The sequence below is a fragment of the Anomaloglossus baeobatrachus genome, unplaced genomic scaffold (assembly GCF_048569485.1).
Source record: "Anomaloglossus baeobatrachus isolate aAnoBae1 unplaced genomic scaffold, aAnoBae1.hap1 Scaffold_823, whole genome shotgun sequence".
NCBI classification, from domain to species: domain Eukaryota; kingdom Metazoa; phylum Chordata; class Amphibia; order Anura; family Aromobatidae; genus Anomaloglossus; species Anomaloglossus baeobatrachus.
Genome location: NW_027445210.1, coordinates 1 through 26798, shown reverse-complemented (window position 1 = coordinate 26798; position 26798 = coordinate 1). Strand labels below are relative to the sequence as shown.

Genomic DNA, 26798 nt, shown 5'->3' with positions numbered 1-26798 from the left:
AATACATCAACAGGCAGACTACAGAAAAGCTTACTATCAAAGGTTAGAGGGGGGCTTTCTCAGAGGGCTTTTTACAGTTTTTCTATTCCCAATTAGCCGTTTAAGTGTACTTATTGAAAGTAGTAATTCTTTCATAGGCCGCCCTTTCTTAGTATTTGACGTTCCTTATATTGCGGTATGAGGCTTCGCAGTAGGTTGCAAACATTCATCACCCATGACTGTCCCCAATTGAGCTCAGAAGCTCAATGTCTATCATGACCTCTCTTTTAGAATGTCCAAGAGCAAGCAAACTATTCCTCCAGGAGAGGGCGCCAACAGACTACTAAAGAGATCATCATTACTCAAAGAAAACCCCAAAAACCAATGCATGATAGGAATAAACAGGTAACTTTCTTTGGAGTGGAAGCGGAGAGATCGCACCAGATGCCAATTCTAGATGTTATCACACCTGTGGTCACTGCAGCAGCAGGTGAATCCACTTTGTCCAAAAGGGATCTATTCCATTCAATTGCAAATGATCTAGATAAGACAGAGAACTGCAGCACGGGGACATAGCCGAGTTGGTCAGGTTGAGTGGTGATGAGTTTGCTATTTGGATGAATAAAGAAAGTCAAAAGTGTGAAAGATAAAAAACAAAAGGAGGAAGTGTGAAAAGTGAATGGGCCAAATTGAGGTGCATATGAAGACGTATGCTTTCTTCCAATTCATTAAATCGGGCTAATATGAATCAGGTGAATTGAGTTCTGCTTTTGGAAACTGGGTTAAGAAGGGGTGCACCGTTCCTGGAGGTACTGCAATACCAGGTCAATGCGTGGAGTGGACAGAGCAAGCTCTTTTTCCATCTCCCTGTTCTAAAAATCCATTTAATATATGGTCCCCAGATAGGGGACGTATCAGATATTAAACTGATAAGAACAGATTTTGATTTAATGAAGCTTTCCAAAGCACCGCAAAAAATGCATGACCGAAGTCACACCAAAAACAGTGCAAAGGCTAGGATTCGTGTGGACCCCTCCGTGAGGAGAGGGTCCCCAAAAATCAACCCCGTCCCTCCGAGCCAGAAGGCCACAGCAAGGGTCAGGGATCTTCGGTGCTCCCCCAAGCCGAAGCCTGGTTGAGCCTTGTCGTTGCTCCCAGCGTCCACCCAGGCATCTTACCCAAGTGGAGTAGAGAGCTACTAGTTGTTGGTTTCGCAGCCAAAACTGCCCGGACCGTCAACCGGTGTTGGTTTCTCAGCCCAAGGCTAACCGGACCTCCAACCGGGTGTTGGTTTCTCAGCCGAAGCTGACCCGGACCTCCAACCAGGTGTTGGTTTCTCAGCCGAAGCTGACCCGGACCTCCAACCGGGTGTTGGTTTCTCAGCCGAAGCTGACCCGGACCTCCAACCGGGTGTTGGTTTCTCAGCCCAAAGCTGAACGGACCTCCGACCATGATTATAAAAATTTCCCTTCCTAGCCAGAAGGCCGGGATAGAGCAATATGCTCAGAAAGTATGAAAGGGCAAGGTACGGTGTGCTACAGAGCCCAAGGCTTGCCGGGGTCCAAAGCCAGCAAGCTCAGACTCACTCCAGGGTCGTCAATCCTGGGGCACATTGCACCATAGCCCCCACACTTACTCAGTCTAATAGCCTCGATCCTGGTAGGGCCCTGGTTTCCTCTAGATGGATATACTATCCTCCCAAAGTACTAACAAGCGCAACCTTCCAGTGTGCATTGCATCATTGTACTAAGGTGGCCGGAGCCTTAAACCACCTTTTCGAACGATACTACACTTGATCTTAGCCAAAAGGCCGAGAAGCGATAACCAGAATTGGTTTGGGCCTCGAGTGGCACCCTGGCCTATGCCGGACACATCTTAGGGAGAGAGAGCGAGAGGGAGACAAACCCACGCCTACACAAGACATTTTGTCACCCAAGCCAACCCTTGAAAAGGCTGCTTTGCAGAGCCAAAACAAGAAGAATGGTGCGTTTTGCAGCCGCCGCCCACTGCAATGAATCTGAATAACTCCTCCTTTAGGGCGCAAGCAACTCCCCTCCCCCTTGCAGTCTTTCCAATTCACGATACAAAAAGACGGACAGGACAGGTTGCCTGACTTTCCGTCACTGCCACCCTTTGCCATCCTTACCCGTAGAAAGCCCTTTCATCATCCCCAAACCCTAATCTTTTCCCTTTCCTTCCCAGCCCCCAAACCCTGCCCTCTGTACCTTTCTCACCACCCGCTTCCCTTCTCCTGTCATCCCCCTACCACCCGGGAAAAAAAGAGATTGCCCCCTCCTTCCACTAGCCCACCCTCCCACCCAAAGAACAACTTCTTCTGCGCAGCTTGTTTTCTAGGCAGCAGCGCTATTGTGATGTCATCGGGGGGCATTGTGACAAGCCGCCAGTGTTCCGTCTCTTCATGTTGTGCACAGTTCAAACGGAAAATACATCAACAGGCAGACTACAGAAAAGCTTACTATCAAAGGTTAGAGGGGGGCTTTCTCAGAGGGCTTTTTACAGTTTTTCTATTCCCAATTAGCCGTTTAAGTGTACTTATTGAAAGTAGTAATTCTTTCATAGGCCGCCCTTTCTTAGTATTTGACGTTCCTTATATTGCGGTATGAGGCTTCGCAGTAGGTTGCAAACATTCATCACCCATGACTGTCCCCAATTGAGCTCAGAAGCTCAATGTCTATCATGACCTCTCTTTTAGAATGTCCAAGAGCAAGCAAACTATTCCTCCAGGAGAGGGCGCCAACAGACTACTAAAGAGATCATCATTACTCAAAGAAAACCCCAAAAACCAATGCATGATAGGAATAAACAGGTAACTTTCTTTGGAGTGGAAGCGGAGAGATCGCACCAGATGCCAATTCTAGATGTTATCACACCTGTGGTCACTGCAGCAGCAGGTGAATCCACTTTGTCCAAAAGGGATCTATTCCATTCAATTGCAAATGATCTAGATAAGACAGAGAACTGCAGCACGGGGACATAGCCGAGTTGGTCAGGTTGAGTGGTGATGAGTTTGCTATTTGGATGAATAAAGAAAGTCAAAAGTGTGAAAGATAAAAAACAAAAGGAGGAAGTGTGAAAAGTGAATGGGCCAAATTGAGGTGCATATGAAGACGTATGCTTTCTTCCAATTCATTAAATCGGGCTAATATGAATCAGGTGAATTGAGTTCTGCTTTTGGAAACTGGGTTAAGAAGGGGTGCACCGTTCCTGGAGGTACTGCAATACCAGGTCAATGCGTGGAGTGGACAGAGCAAGCTCTTTTTCCATCTCCCTGTTCTAAAAATCCATTTAATATATGGTCCCCAGATAGGGGACGTATCAGATATTAAACTGATAAGAACAGATACTACACTTGATCTTAGCCAAAAGGCCGAGAAGCGATAACCAGAATTGGTTTGGGCCTCGAGTGGCACCCTGGCCTATGCCGGACACATCTTAGGGAGAGAGAGCGAGAGGGAGACAAACCCACGCCTACACAAGACATTTTGTCACCCAAGCCAACCCTTGAAAAGGCTGCTTTGCAGAGCCAAAACAAGAAGAATGGTGCGTTTTGCAGCCGCCGCCCACTGCAATGAATCTGAATAACTCCTCCTTTAGGGCGCAAGCAACTCCCCTCCCCCTTGCAGTCTTTCCAATTCACGATACAAAAAGACGGACAGGACAGGTTGCCTGACTTTCCGTCACTGCCACCCTTTGCCATCCTTACCCGTAGAAAGCCCTTTCATCATCCCCAAACCCTAATCTTTTCCCTTTCCTTCCCAGCCCCCAAACCCTGCCCTCTGTACCTTTCTCACCACCCGCTTCCCTTCTCCTGTCATCCCCCTACCACCCGGGAAAAAAAGAGATTGCCCCCTCCTTCCACTAGCCCACCCTCCCACCCAAAGAACAACTTCTTCTGCGCAGCTTGTTTTCTAGGCAGCAGCGCTATTGTGATGTCATCGGGGGGCATTGTGACAAGCCGCCAGTGTTCCGTCTCTTCATGTTGTGCACAGTTCAAACGGAAAATACATCAACAGGCAGACTACAGAAAAGCTTACTATCAAAGGTTAGAGGGGGGCTTTCTCAGAGGGCTTTTTACAGTTTTTCTATTCCCAATTAGCCGTTTAAGTGTACTTATTGAAAGTAGTAATTCTTTCATAGGCCGCCCTTTCTTAGTATTTGACGTTCCTTATATTGCGGTATGAGGCTTCGCAGTAGGTTGCAAACATTCATCACCCATGACTGTCCCCAATTGAGCTCAGAAGCTCAATGTCTATCATGACCTCTCTTTTAGAATGTCCAAGAGCAAGCAAACTATTCCTCCAGGAGAGGGCGCCAACAGACTACTAAAGAGATCATCATTACTCAAAGAAAACCCCAAAAACCAATGCATGATAGGAATAAACAGGTAACTTTCTTTGGAGTGGAAGCGGAGAGATCGCACCAGATGCCAATTCTAGATGTTATCACACCTGTGGTCACTGCAGCAGCAGGTGAATCCACTTTGTCCAAAAGGGATCTATTCCATTCAATTGCAAATGATCTAGATAAGACAGAGAACTGCAGCACGGGGACATAGCCGAGTTGGTCAGGTTGAGTGGTGATGAGTTTGCTATTTGGATGAATAAAGAAAGTCAAAAGTGTGAAAGATAAAAAACAAAAGGAGGAAGTGTGAAAAGTGAATGGGCCAAATTGAGGTGCATATGAAGACGTATGCTTTCTTCCAATTCATTAAATCGGGCTAATATGAATCAGGTGAATTGAGTTCTGCTTTTGGAAACTGGGTTAAGAAGGGGTGCACCGTTCCTGGAGGTACTGCAATACCAGGTCAATGCGTGGAGTGGACAGAGCAAGCTCTTTTTCCATCTCCCTGTTCTAAAAATCCATTTAATATATGGTCCCCAGATAGGGGACGTATCAGATATTAAACTGATAAGAACAGATACTACACTTGATCTTAGCCAAAAGGCCGAGAAGCGATAACCAGAATTGGTTTGGGCCTCGAGTGGCACCCTGGCCTATGCCGGACACATCTTAGGGAGAGAGAGCGAGAGGGAGACAAACCCACGCCTACACAAGACATTTTGTCACCCAAGCCAACCCTTGAAAAGGCTGCTTTGCAGAGCCAAAACAAGAAGAATGGTGCGTTTTGCAGCCGCCGCCCACTGCAATGAATCTGAATAACTCCTCCTTTAGGGCGCAAGCAACTCCCCTCCCCCTTGCAGTCTTTCCAATTCACGATACAAAAAGACGGACAGGACAGGTTGCCTGACTTTCCGTCACTGCCACCCTTTGCCATCCTTACCCGTAGAAAGCCCTTTCATCATCCCCAAACCCTAATCTTTTCCCTTTCCTTCCCAGCCCCCAAACCCTGCCCTCTGTACCTTTCTCACCACCCGCTTCCCTTCTCCTGTCATCCCCCTACCACCCGGGAAAAAAAGAGATTGCCCCCTCCTTCCACTAGCCCACCCTCCCACCCAAAGAACAACTTCTTCTGCGCAGCTTGTTTTCTAGGCAGCAGCGCTATTGTGATGTCATCGGGGGGCATTGTGACAAGCCGCCAGTGTTCCGTCTCTTCATGTTGTGCACAGTTCAAACGGAAAATACATCAACAGGCAGACTACAGAAAAGCTTACTATCAAAGGTTAGAGGGGGGCTTTCTCAGAGGGCTTTTTACAGTTTTTCTATTCCCAATTAGCCGTTTAAGTGTACTTATTGAAAGTAGTAATTCTTTCATAGGCCGCCCTTTCTTAGTATTTGACGTTCCTTATATTGCGGTATGAGGCTTCGCAGTAGGTTGCAAACATTCATCACCCATGACTGTCCCCAATTGAGCTCAGAAGCTCAATGTCTATCATGACCTCTCTTTTAGAATGTCCAAGAGCAAGCAAACTATTCCTCCAGGAGAGGGCGCCAACAGACTACTAAAGAGATCATCATTACTCAAAGAAAACCCCAAAAACCAATGCATGATAGGAATAAACAGGTAACTTTCTTTGGAGTGGAAGCGGAGAGATCGCACCAGATGCCAATTCTAGATGTTATCACACCTGTGGTCACTGCAGCAGCAGGTGAATCCACTTTGTCCAAAAGGGATCTATTCCATTCAATTGCAAATGATCTAGATAAGACAGAGAACTGCAGCACGGGGACATAGCCGAGTTGGTCAGGTTGAGTGGTGATGAGTTTGCTATTTGGATGAATAAAGAAAGTCAAAAGTGTGAAAGATAAAAAACAAAAGGAGGAAGTGTGAAAAGTGAATGGGCCAAATTGAGGTGCATATGAAGACGTATGCTTTCTTCCAATTCATTAAATCGGGCTAATATGAATCAGGTGAATTGAGTTCTGCTTTTGGAAACTGGGTTAAGAAGGGGTGCACCGTTCCTGGAGGTACTGCAATACCAGGTCAATGCGTGGAGTGGACAGAGCAAGCTCTTTTTCCATCTCCCTGTTCTAAAAATCCATTTAATATATGGTCCCCAGATAGGGGACGTATCAGATATTAAACTGATAAGAACAGATACTACACTTGATCTTAGCCAAAAGGCCGAGAAGCGATAACCAGAATTGGTTTGGGCCTCGAGTGGCACCCTGGCCTATGCCGGACACATCTTAGGGAGAGAGAGCGAGAGGGAGACAAACCCACGCCTACACAAGACATTTTGTCACCCAAGCCAACCCTTGAAAAGGCTGCTTTGCAGAGCCAAAACAAGAAGAATGGTGCGTTTTGCAGCCGCCGCCCACTGCAATGAATCTGAATAACTCCTCCTTTAGGGCGCAAGCAACTCCCCTCCCCCTTGCAGTCTTTCCAATTCACGATACAAAAAGACGGACAGGACAGGTTGCCTGACTTTCCGTCACTGCCACCCTTTGCCATCCTTACCCGTAGAAAGCCCTTTCATCATCCCCAAACCCTAATCTTTTCCCTTTCCTTCCCAGCCCCCAAACCCTGCCCTCTGTACCTTTCTCACCACCCGCTTCCCTTCTCCTGTCATCCCCCTACCACCCGGGAAAAAAAGAGATTGCCCCCTCCTTCCACTAGCCCACCCTCCCACCCAAAGAACAACTTCTTCTGCGCAGCTTGTTTTCTAGGCAGCAGCGCTATTGTGATGTCATCGGGGGGCATTGTGACAAGCCGCCAGTGTTCCGTCTCTTCATGTTGTGCACAGTTCAAACGGAAAATACATCAACAGGCAGACTACAGAAAAGCTTACTATCAAAGGTTAGAGGGGGGCTTTCTCAGAGGGCTTTTTACAGTTTTTCTATTCCCAATTAGCCGTTTAAGTGTACTTATTGAAAGTAGTAATTCTTTCATAGGCCGCCCTTTCTTAGTATTTGACGTTCCTTATATTGCGGTATGAGGCTTCGCAGTAGGTTGCAAACATTCATCACCCATGACTGTCCCCAATTGAGCTCAGAAGCTCAATGTCTATCATGACCTCTCTTTTAGAATGTCCAAGAGCAAGCAAACTATTCCTCCAGGAGAGGGCGCCAACAGACTACTAAAGAGATCATCATTACTCAAAGAAAACCCCAAAAACCAATGCATGATAGGAATAAACAGGTAACTTTCTTTGGAGTGGAAGCGGAGAGATCGCACCAGATGCCAATTCTAGATGTTATCACACCTGTGGTCACTGCAGCAGCAGGTGAATCCACTTTGTCCAAAAGGGATCTATTCCATTCAATTGCAAATGATCTAGATAAGACAGAGAACTGCAGCACGGGGACATAGCCGAGTTGGTCAGGTTGAGTGGTGATGAGTTTGCTATTTGGATGAATAAAGAAAGTCAAAAGTGTGAAAGATAAAAAACAAAAGGAGGAAGTGTGAAAAGTGAATGGGCCAAATTGAGGTGCATATGAAGACGTATGCTTTCTTCCAATTCATTAAATCGGGCTAATATGAATCAGGTGAATTGAGTTCTGCTTTTGGAAACTGGGTTAAGAAGGGGTGCACCGTTCCTGGAGGTACTGCAATACCAGGTCAATGCGTGGAGTGGACAGAGCAAGCTCTTTTTCCATCTCCCTGTTCTAAAAATCCATTTAATATATGGTCCCCAGATAGGGGACGTATCAGATATTAAACTGATAAGAACAGATACTACACTTGATCTTAGCCAAAAGGCCGAGAAGCGATAACCAGAATTGGTTTGGGCCTCGAGTGGCACCCTGGCCTATGCCGGACACATCTTAGGGAGAGAGAGCGAGAGGGAGACAAACCCACGCCTACACAAGACATTTTGTCACCCAAGCCAACCCTTGAAAAGGCTGCTTTGCAGAGCCAAAACAAGAAGAATGGTGCGTTTTGCAGCCGCCGCCCACTGCAATGAATCTGAATAACTCCTCCTTTAGGGCGCAAGCAACTCCCCTCCCCCTTGCAGTCTTTCCAATTCACGATACAAAAAGACGGACAGGACAGGTTGCCTGACTTTCCGTCACTGCCACCCTTTGCCATCCTTACCCGTAGAAAGCCCTTTCATCATCCCCAAACCCTAATCTTTTCCCTTTCCTTCCCAGCCCCCAAACCCTGCCCTCTGTACCTTTCTCACCACCCGCTTCCCTTCTCCTGTCATCCCCCTACCACCCGGGAAAAAAAGAGATTGCCCCCTCCTTCCACTAGCCCACCCTCCCACCCAAAGAACAACTTCTTCTGCGCAGCTTGTTTTCTAGGCAGCAGCGCTATTGTGATGTCATCGGGGGGCATTGTGACAAGCCGCCAGTGTTCCGTCTCTTCATGTTGTGCACAGTTCAAACGGAAAATACATCAACAGGCAGACTACAGAAAAGCTTACTATCAAAGGTTAGAGGGGGGCTTTCTCAGAGGGCTTTTTACAGTTTTTCTATTCCCAATTAGCCGTTTAAGTGTACTTATTGAAAGTAGTAATTCTTTCATAGGCCGCCCTTTCTTAGTATTTGACGTTCCTTATATTGCGGTATGAGGCTTCGCAGTAGGTTGCAAACATTCATCACCCATGACTGTCCCCAATTGAGCTCAGAAGCTCAATGTCTATCATGACCTCTCTTTTAGAATGTCCAAGAGCAAGCAAACTATTCCTCCAGGAGAGGGCGCCAACAGACTACTAAAGAGATCATCATTACTCAAAGAAAACCCCAAAAACCAATGCATGATAGGAATAAACAGGTAACTTTCTTTGGAGTGGAAGCGGAGAGATCGCACCAGATGCCAATTCTAGATGTTATCACACCTGTGGTCACTGCAGCAGCAGGTGAATCCACTTTGTCCAAAAGGGATCTATTCCATTCAATTGCAAATGATCTAGATAAGACAGAGAACTGCAGCACGGGGACATAGCCGAGTTGGTCAGGTTGAGTGGTGATGAGTTTGCTATTTGGATGAATAAAGAAAGTCAAAAGTGTGAAAGATAAAAAACAAAAGGAGGAAGTGTGAAAAGTGAATGGGCCAAATTGAGGTGCATATGAAGACGTATGCTTTCTTCCAATTCATTAAATCGGGCTAATATGAATCAGGTGAATTGAGTTCTGCTTTTGGAAACTGGGTTAAGAAGGGGTGCACCGTTCCTGGAGGTACTGCAATACCAGGTCAATGCGTGGAGTGGACAGAGCAAGCTCTTTTTCCATCTCCCTGTTCTAAAAATCCATTTAATATATGGTCCCCAGATAGGGGACGTATCAGATATTAAACTGATAAGAACAGATTTTTGATTTAATGAAGCTTTCCAAAGCACCACAAAAAATGCATGACCGAAGTCACACCAAAAACAGTGCAAAGGCTAGGATTCGTGTGGACCCCACCGTGAGGAGAGGGTCCCCAAAAATCAACCCCGTCCCTCCGAGCCAGAAGGCCACAGCAAGGGTCAGGGATCTTCGGTGCTCCCCCAAGCCGAAGCCTGGTTGAGCCTTGTCGTTGCTCCCAGCGTCCACCCAGGCATCTTACCCAAGTGGAGTAGAGAGCTACTAGTTGTTGGTTTCGCAGCCGAAACTGCCCGGACCGTCAACCGGTGTTGGTTTCTCAGCCCAAGGCTAACCGGACCTCCAACCGGGTGTTGGTTTCTCAGCCGAAGCTGACCCAGACCTCCAACCGGGTGTTGGTTTCTCAGCCGAAGCTGACCCAGACCTCCAACCGGGTGTTAGTTTCTCAGCCCAAAGCTGACCAGACCTCCGACCGGGATTGTAAAAATTTCCCTTCCTAGCCAGAAGGCCGGGATAGGGTAATATGCTCAAAAAGTATGAAAAGGCAAGGTACGGTGTGCTACAGAGCCCAAGGCTTGCCGGGGTCCCAAGCCAGCAAGCTCAGACTCACTCCAGGGTCGTCAGTCCTGGGGCACGTTGTACCATAGCCCCCCACCCTTACTCAGTCTAATAGCCTCGATCCTGGTAGGGCCATGTTTTCCTCTAGATGAATATACTATCCACCCAGAGTACTAGCAAGCGCAACCTTCCAGTGTGCATTGTATCATTGTACTAAGGTGGCCTGGAGCTTAAACCACCTCTTCGAACAACACTACACTTGATCTTAGCCAAAAGGCCGAGAAGCGATAACCAGAATTGGTTTGGGCCTCGAGTGGCACCCTGGCCTATGCCGGACACATCTTAGGGAGAGAGAGCGAGAGGGAGACAAACCCACGCCTACACAAGACATTTTGTCACCCAAGCCAACCCTTGAAAAGGCTGCTTTGCAGAGCCAAAACAAGAAGAATGGTGCGTTTTGCAGCCGCCGCCCACTGCAATGAATCTGAATAACTCCTCCTTTAGGGCGCAAGCAACTCCCCTCCCCCTTGCAGTCTTTCCAATTCACGATACAAAAAGACGGACAGGACAGGTTGCCTGACTTTCCGTCACTGCCACCCTTTGCCATCCTTACCCGTAGAAAGCCCTTTCATCATCCCCAAACCCTAATCTTTTCCCTTTCCTTCCCAGCCCCCAAACCCTGCCCTCTGTACCTTTCTCACCACCCGCTTCCCTTCTCCTGTCATCCCCCTACCACCCGGGAAAAAAAGAGATTGCCCCCTCCTTCCACTAGCCCACCCTCCCACCCAAAGAACAACTTCTTCTGCGCAGCTTGTTTTCTAGGCAGCAGCGCTATTGTGATGTCATCGGGGGGCATTGTGACAAGCCGCCAGTGTTCCGTCTCTTCATGTTGTGCACAGTTCAAACGGAAAATACATCAACAGGCAGACTACAGAAAAGCTTACTATCAAAGGTTAGAGGGGGGCTTTCTCAGAGGGCTTTTTACAGTTTTTCTATTCCCAATTAGCCGTTTAAGTGTACTTATTGAAAGTAGTAATTCTTTCATAGGCCGCCCTTTCTTAGTATTTGACGTTCCTTATATTGCGGTATGAGGCTTCGCAGTAGGTTGCAAACATTCATCACCCATGACTGTCCCCAATTGAGCTCAGAAGCTCAATGTCTATCATGACCTCTCTTTTAGAATGTCCAAGAGCAAGCAAACTATTCCTCCAGGAGAGGGCGCCAACAGACTACTAAAGAGATCATCATTACTCAAAGAAAACCCCAAAAACCAATGCATGATAGGAATAAACAGGTAACTTTCTTTGGAGTGGAAGCGGAGAGATCGCACCAGATGCCAATTCTAGATGTTATCACACCTGTGGTCACTGCAGCAGCAGGTGAATCCACTTTGTCCAAAAGGGATCTATTCCATTCAATTGCAAATGATCTAGATAAGACAGAGAACTGCAGCACGGGGACATAGCCGAGTTGGTCAGGTTGAGTGGTGATGAGTTTGCTATTTGGATGAATAAAGAAAGTCAAAAGTGTGAAAGATAAAAAACAAAAGGAGGAAGTGTGAAAAGTGAATGGGCCAAATTGAGGTGCATATGAAGACGTATGCTTTCTTCCAATTCATTAAATCGGGCTAATATGAATCAGGTGAATTGAGTTCTGCTTTTGGAAACTGGGTTAAGAAGGGGTGCACCGTTCCTGGAGGTACTGCAATACCAGGTCAATGCGTGGAGTGGACAGAGCAAGCTCTTTTTCCATCTCCCTGTTCTAAAAATCCATTTAATATATGGTCCCCAGATAGGGGACGTATCAGATATTAAACTGATAAGAACAGATACTACACTTGATCTTAGCCAAAAGGCCGAGAAGCGATAACCAGAATTGGTTTGGGCCTCGAGTGGCACCCTGGCCTATGCCGGACACATCTTAGGGAGAGAGAGCGAGAGGGAGACAAACCCACGCCTACACAAGACATTTTGTCACCCAAGCCAACCCTTGAAAAGGCTGCTTTGCAGAGCCAAAACAAGAAGAATGGTGCGTTTTGCAGCCGCCGCCCACTGCAATGAATCTGAATAACTCCTCCTTTAGGGCGCAAGCAACTCCCCTCCCCCTTGCAGTCTTTCCAATTCACGATACAAAAAGACGGACAGGACAGGTTGCCTGACTTTCCGTCACTGCCACCCTTTGCCATCCTTACCCGTAGAAAGCCCTTTCATCATCCCCAAACCCTAATCTTTTCCCTTTCCTTCCCAGCCCCCAAACCCTGCCCTCTGTACCTTTCTCACCACCCGCTTCCCTTCTCCTGTCATCCCCCTACCACCCGGGAAAAAAAGAGATTGCCCCCTCCTTCCACTAGCCCACCCTCCCACCCAAAGAACAACTTCTTCTGCGCAGCTTGTTTTCTAGGCAGCAGCGCTATTGTGATGTCATCGGGGGGCATTGTGACAAGCCGCCAGTGTTCCGTCTCTTCATGTTGTGCACAGTTCAAACGGAAAATACATCAACAGGCAGACTACAGAAAAGCTTACTATCAAAGGTTAGAGGGGGGCTTTCTCAGAGGGCTTTTTACAGTTTTTCTATTCGCAATTAGCCGTTTAAGTGTACTTATTGAAAGTAGTAATTCTTTCATAGGCCGCCCTTTCTTAGTATTTGACGTTCCTTATATTGCGGTATGAGGCTTCGCAGTAGGTTGCAAACATTCATCACCCATGACTGTCCCCAATTGAGCTCAGAAGCTCAATGTCTATCATGACCTCTCTTTTAGAATGTCCAAGAGCAAGCAAACTATTCCTCCAGGAGAGGGCGCCAACAGACTACTAAAGAGATCATCATTACTCAAAGAAAACCCCAAAAACCAATGCATGATAGGAATAAACAGGTAACTTTCTTTGGAGTGGAAGCGGAGAGATCGCACCAGATGCCAATTCTAGATGTTATCACACCTGTGGTCACTGCAGCAGCAGGTGAATCCACTTTGTCCAAAAGGGATCTATTCCATTCAATTGCAAATGATCTAGATAAGACAGAGAACTGCAGCACGGGGACATAGCCGAGTTGGTCAGGTTGAGTGGTGATGAGTTTGCTATTTGGATGAATAAAGAAAGTCAAAAGTGTGAAAGATAAAAAACAAAAGGAGGAAGTGTGAAAAGTGAATGGGCCAAATTGAGGTGCATATGAAGACGTATGCTTTCTTCCAATTCATTAAATCGGGCTAATATGAATCAGGTGAATTGAGTTCTGCTTTTGGAAACTGGGTTAAGAAGGGGTGCACCGTTCCTGGAGGTACTGCAATACCAGGTCAATGCGTGGAGTGGACAGAGCAAGCTCTTTTTCCATCTCCCTGTTCTAAAAATCCATTTAATATATGGTCCCCAGATAGGGGACGTATCAGATATTAAACTGATAAGAACAGATACTACACTTGATCTTAGCCAAAAGGCCGAGAAGCGATAACCAGAATTGGTTTGGGCCTCGAGTGGCACCCTGGCCTATGCCGGACACATCTTAGGGAGAGAGAGCGAGAGGGAGACAAACCCACGCCTACACAAGACATTTTGTCACCCAAGCCAACCCTTGAAAAGGCTGCTTTGCAGAGCCAAAACAAGAAGAATGGTGCGTTTTGCAGCCGCCGCCCACTGCAATGAATCTGAATAACTCCTCCTTTAGGGCGCAAGCAACTCCCCTCCCCCTTGCAGTCTTTCCAATTCACGATACAAAAAGACGGACAGGACAGGTTGCCTGACTTTCCGTCACTGCCACCCTTTGCCATCCTTACCCGTAGAAAGCCCTTTCATCATCCCCAAACCCTAATCTTTTCCCTTTCCTTCCCAGCCCCCAAACCCTGCCCTCTGTACCTTTCTCACCACCCGCTTCCCTTCTCCTGTCATCCCCCTACCACCCGGGAAAAAAAGAGATTGCCCCCTCCTTCCACTAGCCCACCCTCCCACCCAAAGAACAACTTCTTCTGCGCAGCTTGTTTTCTAGGCAGCAGCGCTATTGTGATGTCATCGGGGGGCATTGTGACAAGCCGCCAGTGTTCCGTCTCTTCATGTTGTGCACAGTTCAAACGGAAAATACATCAACAGGCAGACTACAGAAAAGCTTACTATCAAAGGTTAGAGGGGGGCTTTCTCAGAGGGCTTTTTACAGTTTTTCTATTCCCAATTAGCCGTTTAAGTGTACTTATTGAAAGTAGTAATTCTTTCATAGGCCGCCCTTTCTTAGTATTTGACGTTCCTTATATTGCGGTATGAGGCTTCGCAGTAGGTTGCAAACATTCATCACCCATGACTGTCCCCAATTGAGCTCAGAAGCTCAATGTCTATCATGACCTCTCTTTTAGAATGTCCAAGAGCAAGCAAACTATTCCTCCAGGAGAGGGCGCCAACAGACTACTAAAGAGATCATCATTACTCAAAGAAAACCCCAAAAACCAATGCATGATAGGAATAAACAGGTAACTTTCTTTGGAGTGGAAGCGGAGAGATCGCACCAGATGCCAATTCTAGATGTTATCACACCTGTGGTCACTGCAGCAGCAGGTGAATCCACTTTGTCCAAAAGGGATCTATTCCATTCAATTGCAAATGATCTAGATAAGACAGAGAACTGCAGCACGGGGACATAGCCGAGTTGGTCAGGTTGAGTGGTGATGAGTTTGCTATTTGGATGAATAAAGAAAGTCAAAAGTGTGAAAGATAAAAAACAAAAGGAGGAAGTGTGAAAAGTGAATGGGCCAAATTGAGGTGCATATGAAGACGTATGCTTTCTTCCAATTCATTAAATCGGGCTAATATGAATCAGGTGAATTGAGTTCTGCTTTTGGAAACTGGGTTAAGAAGGGGTGCACCGTTCCTGGAGGTACTGCAATACCAGGTCAATGCGTGGAGTGGACAGAGCAAGCTCTTTTTCCATCTCCCTGTTCTAAAAATCCATTTAATATATGGTCCCCAGATAGGGGACGTATCAGATATTAAACTGATAAGAACAGATACTACACTTGATCTTAGCCAAAAGGCCGAGAAGCGATAACCAGAATTGGTTTGGGCCTCGAGTGGCACCCTGGCCTATGCCGGACACATCTTAGGGAGAGAGAGCGAGAGGGAGACAAACCCACGCCTACACAAGACATTTTGTCACCCAAGCCAACCCTTGAAAAGGCTGCTTTGCAGAGCCAAAACAAGAAGAATGGTGCGTTTTGCAGCCGCCGCCCACTGCAATGAATCTGAATAACTCCTCCTTTGGGGCGCAAGCAACTCCCCTCCCCCTTGCAGTCTTTCCAATTCACGATACAAAAAGACGGACAGGACAGGTTGCCTGACTTTCCGTCACTGCCACCCTTTGCCATCCTTACCCGTAGAAAGCCCTTTCATCATCCCCAAACCCTAATCTTTTCCCTTTCCTTCCCAGCCCCCAAACCCTGCCCTCTGTACCTTTCTCACCACCCGCTTCCCTTCTCCTGTCATCCCCCTACCACCCGGGAAAAAAAGAGATTGCCCCCTCCTTCCACTAGCCCACCCTCCCACCCAAAGAACAACTTCTTCTGCGCAGCTTGTTTTCTAGGCAGCAGCGCTATTGTGATGTCATCGGGGGGCATTGTGACAAGCCGCCAGTGTTCCGTCTCTTCATGTTGTGCACAGTTCAAACGGAAAATACATCAACAGGCAGACTACAGAAAAGCTTACTATCAAAGGTTAGAGGGGGGCTTTCTCAGAGGGCTTTTTACAGTTTTTCTATTCCCAATTAGCCGTTTAAGTGTACTTATTGAAAGTAGTAATTCTTTCATAGGCCGCCCTTTCTTAGTATTTGACGTTCCTTATATTGCGGTATGAGGCTTCGCAGTAGGTTGCAAACATTCATCACCCATGACTGTCCCCAATTGAGCTCAGAAGCTCAATGTCTATCATGACCTCTCTTTTAGAATGTCCAAGAGCAAGCAAACTATTCCTCCAGGAGAGGGCGCCAACAGACTACTAAAGAGATCATCATTACTCAAAGAAAACCCCAAAAACCAATGCATGATAGGAATAAACAGGTAACTTTCTTTGGAGTGGAAGCGGAGAGATCGCACCAGATGCCAATTCTAGATGTTATCACACCTGTGGTCACTGCAGCAGCAGGTGAATCCACTTTGTCCAAAAGGGATCTATTCCATTCAATTGCAAATGATCTAGATAAGACAGAGAACTGCAGCACGGGGACATAGCCGAGTTGGTCAGGTTGAGTGGTGATGAGTTTGCTATTTGGATGAATAAAGAAAGTCAAAAGTGTGAAAGATAAAAAACAAAAGGAGGAAGTGTGAAAAGTGAATGGGCCAAATTGAGGTGCATATGAAGACGTATGCTTTCTTCCAATTCATTAAATCGGGCTAATATGAATCAGGTGAATTGAGTTCTGCTTTTGGAAACTGGGTTAAGAAGGGGTGCACCGTTCCTGGAGGTACTGCAATACCAGGTCAATGCGTGGAGTGGACAGAGCAAGCTCTTTTTCCATCTCCCTGTTCTAAAAATCCATTTAATATATGGTCCCCAGATAGGGGACGTATCAGATATTAAACTGATAAGAACAGATACTACACTTGATCTTAGCCAAAAGGCCGAGAAGCGATAACCAGAATTGGTTTGGGCCTCGAGTGGCACCCTGGCCTATGCCGGACACATCTTAGGGAGAGAGAGCGAGAGGGAGACAAACCCACGCCTACACAAGACATTTTGTCACCCAAGCCAACCCTTGAAAAGGCTGCTTTGCAGAGCCAAAACAAGAAGAATGGTGCGTTTTGCAGCCGCCGCCCACTGCAATGAATCTGAATAACTCCTCCTTTAGGGCGCAAGCAACTCCCCTCCCCCTTGCAGTCTTTCCAATTCACGATACAAAAAGACGGACAGGACAGGTTGCCTGACTTTCCGTCACTGCCACCCTTTGCCATCCTTACCCGTAGAAAGCCCTTTCATCATCCCCAAACCCTAATCTTTTCCCTTTCCTTCCCAGCCCCCAAACCCTGCCCTCTGTACCTTTCTCACCACCCGCTTCCCTTCTCCTGTCATCCCCCTACCACCCGGGAAAAAAAGAGATTGCCCCCTCCTTCCACTAGCCCACCCTCCCACCCAAAGAACAACTTCTTCTGCGCAGCTTGTTTTCTAGGCAGCAGCGCTATTGTGATGTCATCGGGGGGCATTGTGACAAGCCGCCAGTGTTCCGTCTCTTCATGTTGTGCACAGTTCAAACGGAAAATACATCAACAGGCAGACTACAGAAAAGCTTACTATCAAAGGTTAGAGGGGGGCTTTCTCAGAGGGCTTTTTACAGTTTTTCTATTCCCAATTAGCCGTTTAAGTGTACTTATTGAAAGTAGTAATTCTTTCATAGGCCGCCCTTTCTTAGTATTTGACGTTCCTTATATTGCGGTATGAGGCTTCGCAGTAGGTTGCAAACATTCATCACCCATGACTGTCCCCAATTGAGCTCAGAAGCTCAATGTCTATCATGACCTCTCTTTTAGAATGTCCAAGAGCAAGCAAACTATTCCTCCAGGAGAGGGCGCCAACAGACTACTAAAGAGATCATCATTACTCAAAGAAAACCCCAAAAACCAATGCATGATAGGAATAAACAGGTAACTTTCTTTGGAGTGGAAGCGGAGAGATCGCACCAGATGCCAATTCTAGATGTTATCACACCTGTGGTCACTGCAGCAGCAGGTGAATCCACTTTGTCCAAAAGGGATCTATTCCATTCAATTGCAAATGATCTAGATAAGACAGAGAACTGCAGCACGGGGACATAGCCGAGTTGGTCAGGTTGAGTGGTGATGAGTTTGCTATTTGGATGAATAAAGAAAGTCAAAAGTGTGAAAGATAAAAAACAAAAGGAGGAAGTGTGAAAAGTGAATGGGCCAAATTGAGGTGCATATGAAGACGTATGCTTTCTTCCAATTCATTAAATCGGGCTAATATGAATCAGGTGAATTGAGTTCTGCTTTTGGAAACTGGGTTAAGAAGGGGTGCACCGTTCCTGGAGGTACTGCAATACCAGGTCAATGCGTGGAGTGGACAGAGCAAGCTCTTTTTCCATCTCCCTGTTCTAAAAATCCATTTAATATATGGTCCCCAGATAGGGGACGTATCAGATATTAAACTGATAAGAACAGATACTACACTTGATCTTAGCCAAAAGGCCGAGAAGCGATAACCAGAATTGGTTTGGGCCTCGAGTGGCACCCTGGCCTATGCCGGACACATCTTAGGGAGAGAGAGCGAGAGGGAGACAAACCCACGCCTACACAAGACATTTTGTCACCCAAGCCAACCCTTGAAAAGGCTGCTTTGCAGAGCCAAAACAAGAAGAATGGTGCGTTTTGCAGCCGCCGCCCACTGCAATGAATCTGAATAACTCCTCCTTTAGGGCGCAAGCAACTCCCCTCCCCCTTGCAGTCTTTCCAATTCACGATACAAAAAGACGGACAGGACAGGTTGCCTGACTTTCCGTCACTGCCACCCTTTGCCATCCTTACCCGTAGAAAGCCCTTTCATCATCCCCAAACCCTAATCTTTTCCCTTTCCTTCCCAGCCCCCAAACCCTGCCCTCTGTACCTTTCTCACCACCCGCTTCCCTTCTCCTGTCATCCCCCTACCACCCGGGAAAAAAAGAGATTGCCCCCTCCTTCCACTAGCCCACCCTCCCACCCAAAGAACAACTTCTTCTGCGCAGCTTGTTTTCTAGGCAGCAGCGCTATTGTGATGTCATCGGGGGGCATTGTGACAAGCCGCCAGTGTTCCGTCTCTTCATGTTGTGCACAGTTCAAACGGAAAATACATCAACAGGCAGACTACAGAAAAGCTTACTATCAAAGGTTAGAGGGGGGCTTTCTCAGAGGGCTTTTTACAGTTTTTCTATTCCCAATTAGCCGTTTAAGTGTACTTATTGAAAGTAGTAATTCTTTCATAGGCCGCCCTTTCTTAGTATTTGACGTTCCTTATATTGCGGTATGAGGCTTCGCAGTAGGTTGCAAACATTCATCACCCATGACTGTCCCCAATTGAGCTCAGAAGCTCAATGTCTATCATGACCTCTCTTTTAGAATGTCCAAGAGCAAGCAAACTATTCCTCCAGGAGAGGGCGCCAACAGACTACTAAAGAGATCATCATTACTCAAAGAAAACCCCAAAAACCAATGCATGATAGGAATAAACAGGTAACTTTCTTTGGAGTGGAAGCGGAGAGATCGCACCAGATGCCAATTCTAGATGTTATCACACCTGTGGTCACTGCAGCAGCAGGTGAATCCACTTTGTCCAAAAGGGATCTATTCCATTCAATTGCAAATGATCTAGATAAGACAGAGAACTGCAGCACGGGGACATAGCCGAGTTGGTCAGGTTGAGTGGTGATGAGTTTGCTATTTGGATGAATAAAGAAAGTCAAAAGTGTGAAAGATAAAAAACAAAAGGAGGAAGTGTGAAAAGTGAATGGGCCAAATTGAGGTGCATATGAAGACGTATGCTTTCTTCCAATTCATTAAATCGGGCTAATATGAATCAGGTGAATTGAGTTCTGCTTTTGGAAACTGGGTTAAGAAGGGGTGCACCGTTCCTGGAGGTACTGCAATACCAGGTCAATGCGTGGAGTGGACAGAGCAAGCTCTTTTTCCATCTCCCTGTTCTAAAAATCCATTTAATATATGGTCCCCAGATAGGGGACGTATCAGATATTAAACTGATAAGAACAGATACTACACTTGATCTTAGCCAAAAGGCCGAGAAGCGATAACCAGAATTGGTTTGGGCCTCGAGTGGCACCCTGGCCTATGCCGGACACATCTTAGGGAGAGAGAGCGAGAGGGAGACAAACCCACGCCTACACAAGACATTTTGTCACCCAAGCCAACCCTTGAAAAGGCTGCTTTGCAGAGCCAAAACAAGAAGAATGGTGCGTTTTGCAGCCGCCGCCCACTGCAATGAATCTGAATAACTCCTCCTTTAGGGCGCAAGCAACTCCCCTCCCCCTTGCAGTCTTTCCAATTCACGATACAAAAAGACGGACAGGACAGGTTGCCTGACTTTCCGTCACTGCCACCCTTTGCCATCCTTACCCGTAGAAAGCCCTTTCATCATCCCCAAACCCTAATCTTTTCCCTTTCCTTCCCAGCCCCCAAACCCTGCCCTCTGTACCTTTCTCACCACCCGCTTCCCTTCTCCTGTCATCCCCCTACCACCCGGGAAAAAAAGAGATTGCCCCCTCCTTCCACTAGCCCACCCTCCCACCCAAAGAACAACTTCTTCTGCGCAGCTTGTTTTCTAGGCAGCAGCGCTATTGTGATGTCATCGGGGGGCATTGTGACAAGCCGCCAGTGTTCCGTCTCTTCATGTTGTGCACAGTTCAAACGGAAAATACATCAACAGGCAGACTACAGAAAAGCTTACTATCAAAGGTTAGAGGGGGGCTTTCTCAGAGGGCTTTTTACAGTTTTTCTATTCCCAATTAGCCGTTTAAGTGTACTTATTGAAAGTAGTAATTCTTTCATAGGCCGCCCTTTCTTAGTATTTGACGTTCCTTATATTGCGGTATGAGGCTTCGCAGTAGGTTGCAAACATTCATCACCCATGACTGTCCCCAATTGAGCTCAGAAGCTCAATGTCTATCATGACCTCTCTTTTAGAATGTCCAAGAGCAAGCAAACTATTCCTCCAGGAGAGGGCGCCAACAGACTACTAAAGAGATCATCATTACTCAAAGAAAACCCCAAAAACCAATGCATGATAGGAATAAACAGGTAACTTTCTTTGGAGTGGAAGCGGAGAGATCGCACCAGATGCCAATTCTAGATGTTATCACACCTGTGGTCACTGCAGCAGCAGGTGAATCCACTTTGTCCAAAAGGGATCTATTCCATTCAATTGCAAATGATCTAGATAAGACAGAGAACTGCAGCACGGGGACATAGCCGAGTTGGTCAGGTTGAGTGGTGATGAGTTTGCTATTTGGATGAATAAAGAAAGTCAAAAGTGTGAAAGATAAAAAACAAAAGGAGGAAGTGTGAAAAGTGAATGGGCCAAATTGAGGTGCATATGAAGACGTATGCTTTCTTCCAATTCATTAAATCGGGCTAATATGAATCAGGTGAATTGAGTTCTGCTTTTGGAAACTGGGTTAAGAAGGGGTGCACCGTTCCTGGAGGTACTGCAATACCAGGTCAATGCGTGGAGTGGACAGAGCAAGCTCTTTTTCCATCTCCCTGTTCTAAAAATCCATTTAATATATGGTCCCCAGATAGGGGACGTATCAGATATTAAACTGATAAGAACAGATACTACACTTGATCTTAGCCAAAAGGCCGAGAAGCGATAACCAGAATTGGTTTGGGCCTCGAGTGGCACCCTGGCCTATGCCGGACACATCTTAGGGAGAGAGAGCGAGAGGGAGACAAACCCACGCCTACACAAGACATTTTGTCACCCAAGCCAACCCTTGAAAAGGCTGCTTTGCAGAGCCAAAACAAGAAGAATGGTGCGTTTTGCAGCCGCCGCCCACTGCAATGAATCTGAATAACTCCTCCTTTAGGGCGCAAGCAACTCCCCTCCCCCTTGCAGTCTTTCCAATTCACGATACAAAAAGACGGACAGGACAGGTTGCCTGACTTTCCGTCACTGCCACCCTTTGCCATCCTTACCCGTAGAAAGCCCTTTCATCATCCCCAAACCCTAATCTTTTCCCTTTCCTTCCCAGCCCCCAAACCCTGCCCTCTGTACCTTTCTCACCACCCGCTTCCCTTCTCCTGTCATCCCCCTACCACCCGGGAAAAAAAGAGATTGCCCCCTCCTTCCACTAGCCCACCCTCCCACCCAAAGAACAACTTCTTCTGCGCAGCTTGTTTTCTAGGCAGCAGCGCTATTGTGATGTCATCGGGGGGCATTGTGACAAGCCGCCAGTGTTCCGTCTCTTCATGTTGTGCACAGTTCAAACGGAAAATACATCAACAGGCAGACTACAGAAAAGCTTACTATCAAAGGTTAGAGGGGGGCTTTCTCAGAGGGCTTTTTACAGTTTTTCTATTCCCAATTAGCCGTTTAAGTGTACTTATTGAAAGTAGTAATTCTTTCATAGGCCGCCCTTTCTTAGTATTTGACGTTCCTTATATTGCGGTATGAGGCTTCGCAGTAGGTTGCAAACATTCATCACCCATGACTGTCCCCAATTGAGCTCAGAAGCTCAATGTCTATCATGACCTCTCTTTTAGAATGTCCAAGAGCAAGCAAACTATTCCTCCAGGAGAGGGCGCCAACAGACTACTAAAGAGATCATCATTACTCAAAGAAAACCCCAAAAACCAATGCATGATAGGAATAAACAGGTAACTTTCTTTGGAGTGGAAGCGGAGAGATCGCACCAGATGCCAATTCTAGATGTTATCACACCTGTGGTCACTGCAGCAGCAGGTGAATCCACTTTGTCCAAAAGGGATCTATTCCATTCAATTGCAAATGATCTAGATAAGACAGAGAACTGCAGCACGGGGACATAGCCGAGTTGGTCAGGTTGAGTGGTGATGAGTTTGCTATTTGGATGAATAAAGAAAGTCAAAAGTGTGAAAGATAAAAAACAAAAGGAGGAAGTGTGAAAAGTGAATGGGCCAAATTGAGGTGCATATGAAGACGTATGCTTTCTTCCAATTCATTAAATCGGGCTAATATGAATCAGGTGAATTGAGTTCTGCTTTTGGAAACTGGGTTAAGAAGGGGTGCACCGTTCCTGGAGGTACTGCAATACCAGGTCAATGCGTGGAGTGGACAGAGCAAGCTCTTTTTCCATCTCCCTGTTCTAAAAATCCATTTAATATATGGTCCCCAGATAGGGGACGTATCAGATATTAAACTGATAAGAACAGATACTACACTTGATCTTAGCCAAAAGGCCGAGAAGCGATAACCAGAATTGGTTTGGGCCTCGAGTGGCACCCTGGCCTATGCCGGACACATCTTAGGGAGAGAGAGCGAGAGGGAGACAAACCCACGCCTACACAAGACATTTTGTCACCCAAGCCAACCCTTGAAAAGGCTGCTTTGCAGAGCCAAAACAAGAAGAATGGTGCGTTTTGCAGCCGCCGCCCACTGCAATGAATCTGAATAACTCCTCCTTTAGGGCGCAAGCAACTCCCCTCCCCCTTGCAGTCTTTCCAATTCACGATACAAAAAGACGGACAGGACAGGTTGCCTGACTTTCCGTCACTGCCACCCTTTGCCATCCTTACCCGTAGAAAGCCCTTTCATCATCCCCAAACCCTAATCTTTTCCCTTTCCTTCCCAGCCCCCAAACCCTGCCCTCTGTACCTTTCTCACCACCCGCTTCCCTTCTCCTGTCATCCCCCTACCACCCGGGAAAAAAAGAGATTGCCCCCTCCTTCCACTAGCCCATCCTCCCACCCAAAGAACAACTTCTTCTGCGCAGCTTGTTTTCTAGGCAGCAGCGCTATTGTGATGTCATCGGGGGGCATTGTGACAAGCCGCCAGTGTTCCGTCTCTTCATGTTGTGCACAGTTCAAACGGAAAATACATCAACAGGCAGACTACAGAAAAGCTTACTATCAAAGGTTAGAGGGGGGCTTTCTCAGAGGGCTTTTTACAGTTTTTCTATTCCCAATTAGCCGTTTAAGTGTACTTATTGAAAGTAGTAATTCTTTCATAGGCCGCCCTTTCTTAGTATTTGACGTTCCTTATATTGCGGTATGAGGCTTCGCAGTAGGTTGCAAACATTCATCACCCATGACTGTCCCCAATTGAGCTCAGAAGCTCAATGTCTATCATGACCTCTCTTTTAGAATGTCCAAGAGCAAGCAAACTATTCCTCCAGGAGAGGGCGCCAACAGACTACTAAAGAGATCATCATTACTCAAAGAAAACCCCAAAAACCAATGCATGATAGGAATAAACAGGTAACTTTCTTTGGAGTGGAAGCGGAGAGATCGCACCAGATGCCAATTCTAGATGTTATCACACCTGTGGTCACTGCAGCAGCAGGTGAATCCACTTTGTCCAAAAGGGATCTATTCCATTCAATTGCAAATGATCTAGATAAGACAGAGAACTGCAGCACGGGGACATAGCCGAGTTGGTCAGGTTGAGTGGTGATGAGTTTGCTATTTGGATGAATAAAGAAAGTCAAAAGTGTGAAAGATAAAAAACAAAAGGAGGAAGTGTGAAAAGTGAATGGGCCAAATTGAGGTGCATATGAAGACGTATGCTTTCTTCCAATTCATTAAATCGGGCTAATATGAATCAGGTGAATTGAGTTCTGCTTTTGGAAACTGGGTTAAGAAGGGGTGCACCGTTCCTGGAGGTACTGCAATACCAGGTCAATGCGTGGAGTGGACAGAGCAAGCTCTTTTTCCATCTCCCTGTTCTAAAAATCCATTTAATATATGGTCCCCAGATAGGGGACGTATCAGATATTAAACTGATAAGAACAGATACTACACTTGATCTTAGCCAAAAGGCCGAGAAGCGATAACCAGAATTGGTTTGGGCCTCGAGTGGCACCCTGGCCTATGCCGGACACATCTTAGGGAGAGAGAGCGAGAGGGAGACAAACCCACGCCTACACAAGACATTTTGTCACCCAAGCCAACCCTTGAAAAGGCTGCTTTGCAGAGCCAAAACAAGAAGAATGGTGCGTTTTGCAGCCGCCGCCCACTGCAATGAATCTGAATAACTCCTCCTTTAGGGCGCAAGCAACTCCCCTCCCCCTTGCAGTCTTTCCAATTCACGATACAAAAAGACGGACAGGACAGGTTGCCTGACTTTCCGTCACTGCCACCCTTTGCCATCCTTACCCGTAGAAAGCCCTTTCATCATCCCCAAACCCTAATCTTTTCCCTTTCCTTCCCAGCCCCCAAACCCTGCCCTCTGTACCTTTCTCACCACCCGCTTCCCTTCTCCTGTCATCCCCCTACCACCCGGGAAAAAAAGAGATTGCCCCCTCCTTCCACTAGCCCACCCTCCCACCCAAAGAACAACTTCTTCTGCGCAGCTTGTTTTCTAGGCAGCAGCGCTATTGTGATGTCATCGGGGGGCATTGTGACAAGCCGCCAGTGTTCCGTCTCTTCATGTTGTGCACAGTTCAAACGGAAAATACATCAACAGGCAGACTACAGAAAAGCTTACTATCAAAGGTTAGAGGGGGGCTTTCTCAGAGGGCTTTTTACAGTTTTTCTATTCCCAATTAGCCGTTTAAGTGTACTTATTGAAAGTAGTAATTCTTTCATAGGCCGCCCTTTCTTAGTATTTGACGTTCCTTATATTGCGGTATGAGGCTTCGCAGTAGGTTGCAAACATTCATCACCCATGACTGTCCCCAATTGAGCTCAGAAGCTCAATGTCTATCATGACCTCTCTTTTAGAATGTCCAAGAGCAAGCAAACTATTCCTCCAGGAGAGGGCGCCAACAGACTACTAAAGAGATCATCATTACTCAAAGAAAACCCCAAAAACCAATGCATGATAGGAATAAACAGGTAACTTTCTTTGGAGTGGAAGCGGAGAGATCGCACCAGATGCCAATTCTAGATGTTATCACACCTGTGGTCACTGCAGCAGCAGGTGAATCCACTTTGTCCAAAAGGGATCTATTCCATTCAATTGCAAATGATCTAGATAAGACAGAGAACTGCAGCACGGGGACATAGCCGAGTTGGTCAGGTTGAGTGGTGATGAGTTTGCTATTTGGATGAATAAAGAAAGTCAAAAGTGTGAAAGATAAAAAACAAAAGGAGGAAGTGTGAAAAGTGAATGGGCCAAATTGAGGTGCATATGAAGACGTATGCTTTCTTCCAATTCATTAAATCGGGCTAATATGAATCAGGTGAATTGAGTTCTGCTTTTGGAAACTGGGTTAAGAAGGGGTGCACCGTTCCTGGAGGTACTGCAATACCAGGTCAATGCGTGGAGTGGACAGAGCAAGCTCTTTTTCCATCTCCCTGTTCTAAAAATCCATTTAATATATGGTCCCCAGATAGGGGACGTATCAGATATTAAACTGATAAGAACAGATACTACACTTGATCTTAGCCAAAAGGCCGAGAAGCGATAACCAGAATTGGTTTGGGCCTCGAGTGGCACCCTGGCCTATGCCGGACACATCTTAGGGAGAGAGAGCGAGAGGGAGACAAACCCACGCCTACACAAGACATTTTGTCACCCAAGCCAACCCTTGAAAAGGCTGCTTTGCAGAGCCAAAACAAGAAGAATGGTGCGTTTTGCAGCCGCCGCCCACTGCAATGAATCTGAATAACTCCTCCTTTAGGGCGCAAGCAACTCCCCTCCCCCTTGCAGTCTTTCCAATTCACGATACAAAAAGACGGACAGGACAGGTTGCCTGACTTTCCGTCACTGCCACCCTTTGCCATCCTTACCCGTAGAAAGCCCTTTCATCATCCCCAAACCCTAATCTTTTCCCTTTCCTTCCCAGCCCCCAAACCCTGCCCTCTGTACCTTTCTCACCACCCGCTTCCCTTCTCCTGTCATCCCCCTACCACCCGGGAAAAAAAGAGATTGCCCCCTCCTTCCACTAGCCCACCCTCCCACCCAAAGAACAACTTCTTCTGCGCAGCT

The 26798-nt window shown here is 46.8% G+C and overlaps 16 non-coding genes and 1 pseudogene across 16 annotated transcripts; all 17 read right to left on the bottom strand.

The window, feature by feature from the left end:
* Window positions 1–766: 766 nt before the first annotated feature.
* On the bottom strand, window positions 767–962 carry LOC142288449 (U2 spliceosomal RNA). Its single transcript, XR_012749221.1, has one exon. It is a non-coding gene; the product is annotated as a U2 spliceosomal RNA (small nuclear RNA).
* A 697-nt stretch (window positions 963–1659) lies between these two features.
* Window positions 1660–1801, bottom strand: LOC142288399 (U2 spliceosomal RNA; annotated as a pseudogene).
* Window positions 1802–3188: 1387 nt separating this feature from the next.
* On the bottom strand, window positions 3189–3379 carry LOC142288409 (U2 spliceosomal RNA). Its single transcript, XR_012749183.1, has one exon. It is a non-coding gene; the product is annotated as a U2 spliceosomal RNA (small nuclear RNA).
* A 1387-nt stretch (window positions 3380–4766) lies between these two features.
* On the bottom strand, window positions 4767–4957 carry LOC142288408 (U2 spliceosomal RNA). Its single transcript, XR_012749182.1, has one exon. It is a non-coding gene; the product is annotated as a U2 spliceosomal RNA (small nuclear RNA).
* Window positions 4958–6344: 1387 nt separating this feature from the next.
* On the bottom strand, window positions 6345–6535 carry LOC142288407 (U2 spliceosomal RNA). Its single transcript, XR_012749181.1, has one exon. It is a non-coding gene; the product is annotated as a U2 spliceosomal RNA (small nuclear RNA).
* A 1387-nt stretch (window positions 6536–7922) lies between these two features.
* Window positions 7923–8113, bottom strand: LOC142288406 (U2 spliceosomal RNA). The gene has a single exon (XR_012749180.1). It is a non-coding gene; the product is annotated as a U2 spliceosomal RNA (small nuclear RNA).
* A 1387-nt stretch (window positions 8114–9500) lies between these two features.
* On the bottom strand, window positions 9501–9693 carry LOC142288447 (U2 spliceosomal RNA). The gene has a single exon (XR_012749219.1). It is a non-coding gene; the product is annotated as a U2 spliceosomal RNA (small nuclear RNA).
* A 2189-nt stretch (window positions 9694–11882) lies between these two features.
* On the bottom strand, window positions 11883–12073 carry LOC142288405 (U2 spliceosomal RNA). Its single transcript, XR_012749179.1, has one exon. It is a non-coding gene; the product is annotated as a U2 spliceosomal RNA (small nuclear RNA).
* A 1387-nt stretch (window positions 12074–13460) lies between these two features.
* Window positions 13461–13651, bottom strand: LOC142288404 (U2 spliceosomal RNA). Its single transcript, XR_012749178.1, has one exon. It is a non-coding gene; the product is annotated as a U2 spliceosomal RNA (small nuclear RNA).
* Window positions 13652–15038: 1387 nt separating this feature from the next.
* Window positions 15039–15229, bottom strand: LOC142288403 (U2 spliceosomal RNA). Its single transcript, XR_012749177.1, has one exon. It is a non-coding gene; the product is annotated as a U2 spliceosomal RNA (small nuclear RNA).
* A 1387-nt stretch (window positions 15230–16616) lies between these two features.
* LOC142288402 (U2 spliceosomal RNA) lies at window positions 16617–16807 on the bottom strand. Its single transcript, XR_012749176.1, has one exon. It is a non-coding gene; the product is annotated as a U2 spliceosomal RNA (small nuclear RNA).
* Window positions 16808–18194: 1387 nt separating this feature from the next.
* Window positions 18195–18385, bottom strand: LOC142288401 (U2 spliceosomal RNA). Its single transcript, XR_012749174.1, has one exon. It is a non-coding gene; the product is annotated as a U2 spliceosomal RNA (small nuclear RNA).
* Window positions 18386–19772: 1387 nt separating this feature from the next.
* LOC142288446 (U2 spliceosomal RNA) lies at window positions 19773–19963 on the bottom strand. Its single transcript, XR_012749218.1, has one exon. It is a non-coding gene; the product is annotated as a U2 spliceosomal RNA (small nuclear RNA).
* A 1387-nt stretch (window positions 19964–21350) lies between these two features.
* On the bottom strand, window positions 21351–21541 carry LOC142288434 (U2 spliceosomal RNA). Its single transcript, XR_012749207.1, has one exon. It is a non-coding gene; the product is annotated as a U2 spliceosomal RNA (small nuclear RNA).
* Window positions 21542–22928: 1387 nt separating this feature from the next.
* LOC142288422 (U2 spliceosomal RNA) lies at window positions 22929–23119 on the bottom strand. The gene has a single exon (XR_012749196.1). It is a non-coding gene; the product is annotated as a U2 spliceosomal RNA (small nuclear RNA).
* A 1387-nt stretch (window positions 23120–24506) lies between these two features.
* Window positions 24507–24697, bottom strand: LOC142288411 (U2 spliceosomal RNA). The gene has a single exon (XR_012749185.1). It is a non-coding gene; the product is annotated as a U2 spliceosomal RNA (small nuclear RNA).
* A 1387-nt stretch (window positions 24698–26084) lies between these two features.
* Window positions 26085–26275, bottom strand: LOC142288398 (U2 spliceosomal RNA). Its single transcript, XR_012749173.1, has one exon. It is a non-coding gene; the product is annotated as a U2 spliceosomal RNA (small nuclear RNA).
* Between the last annotated feature and the right edge of the window lie 523 nt (window positions 26276–26798).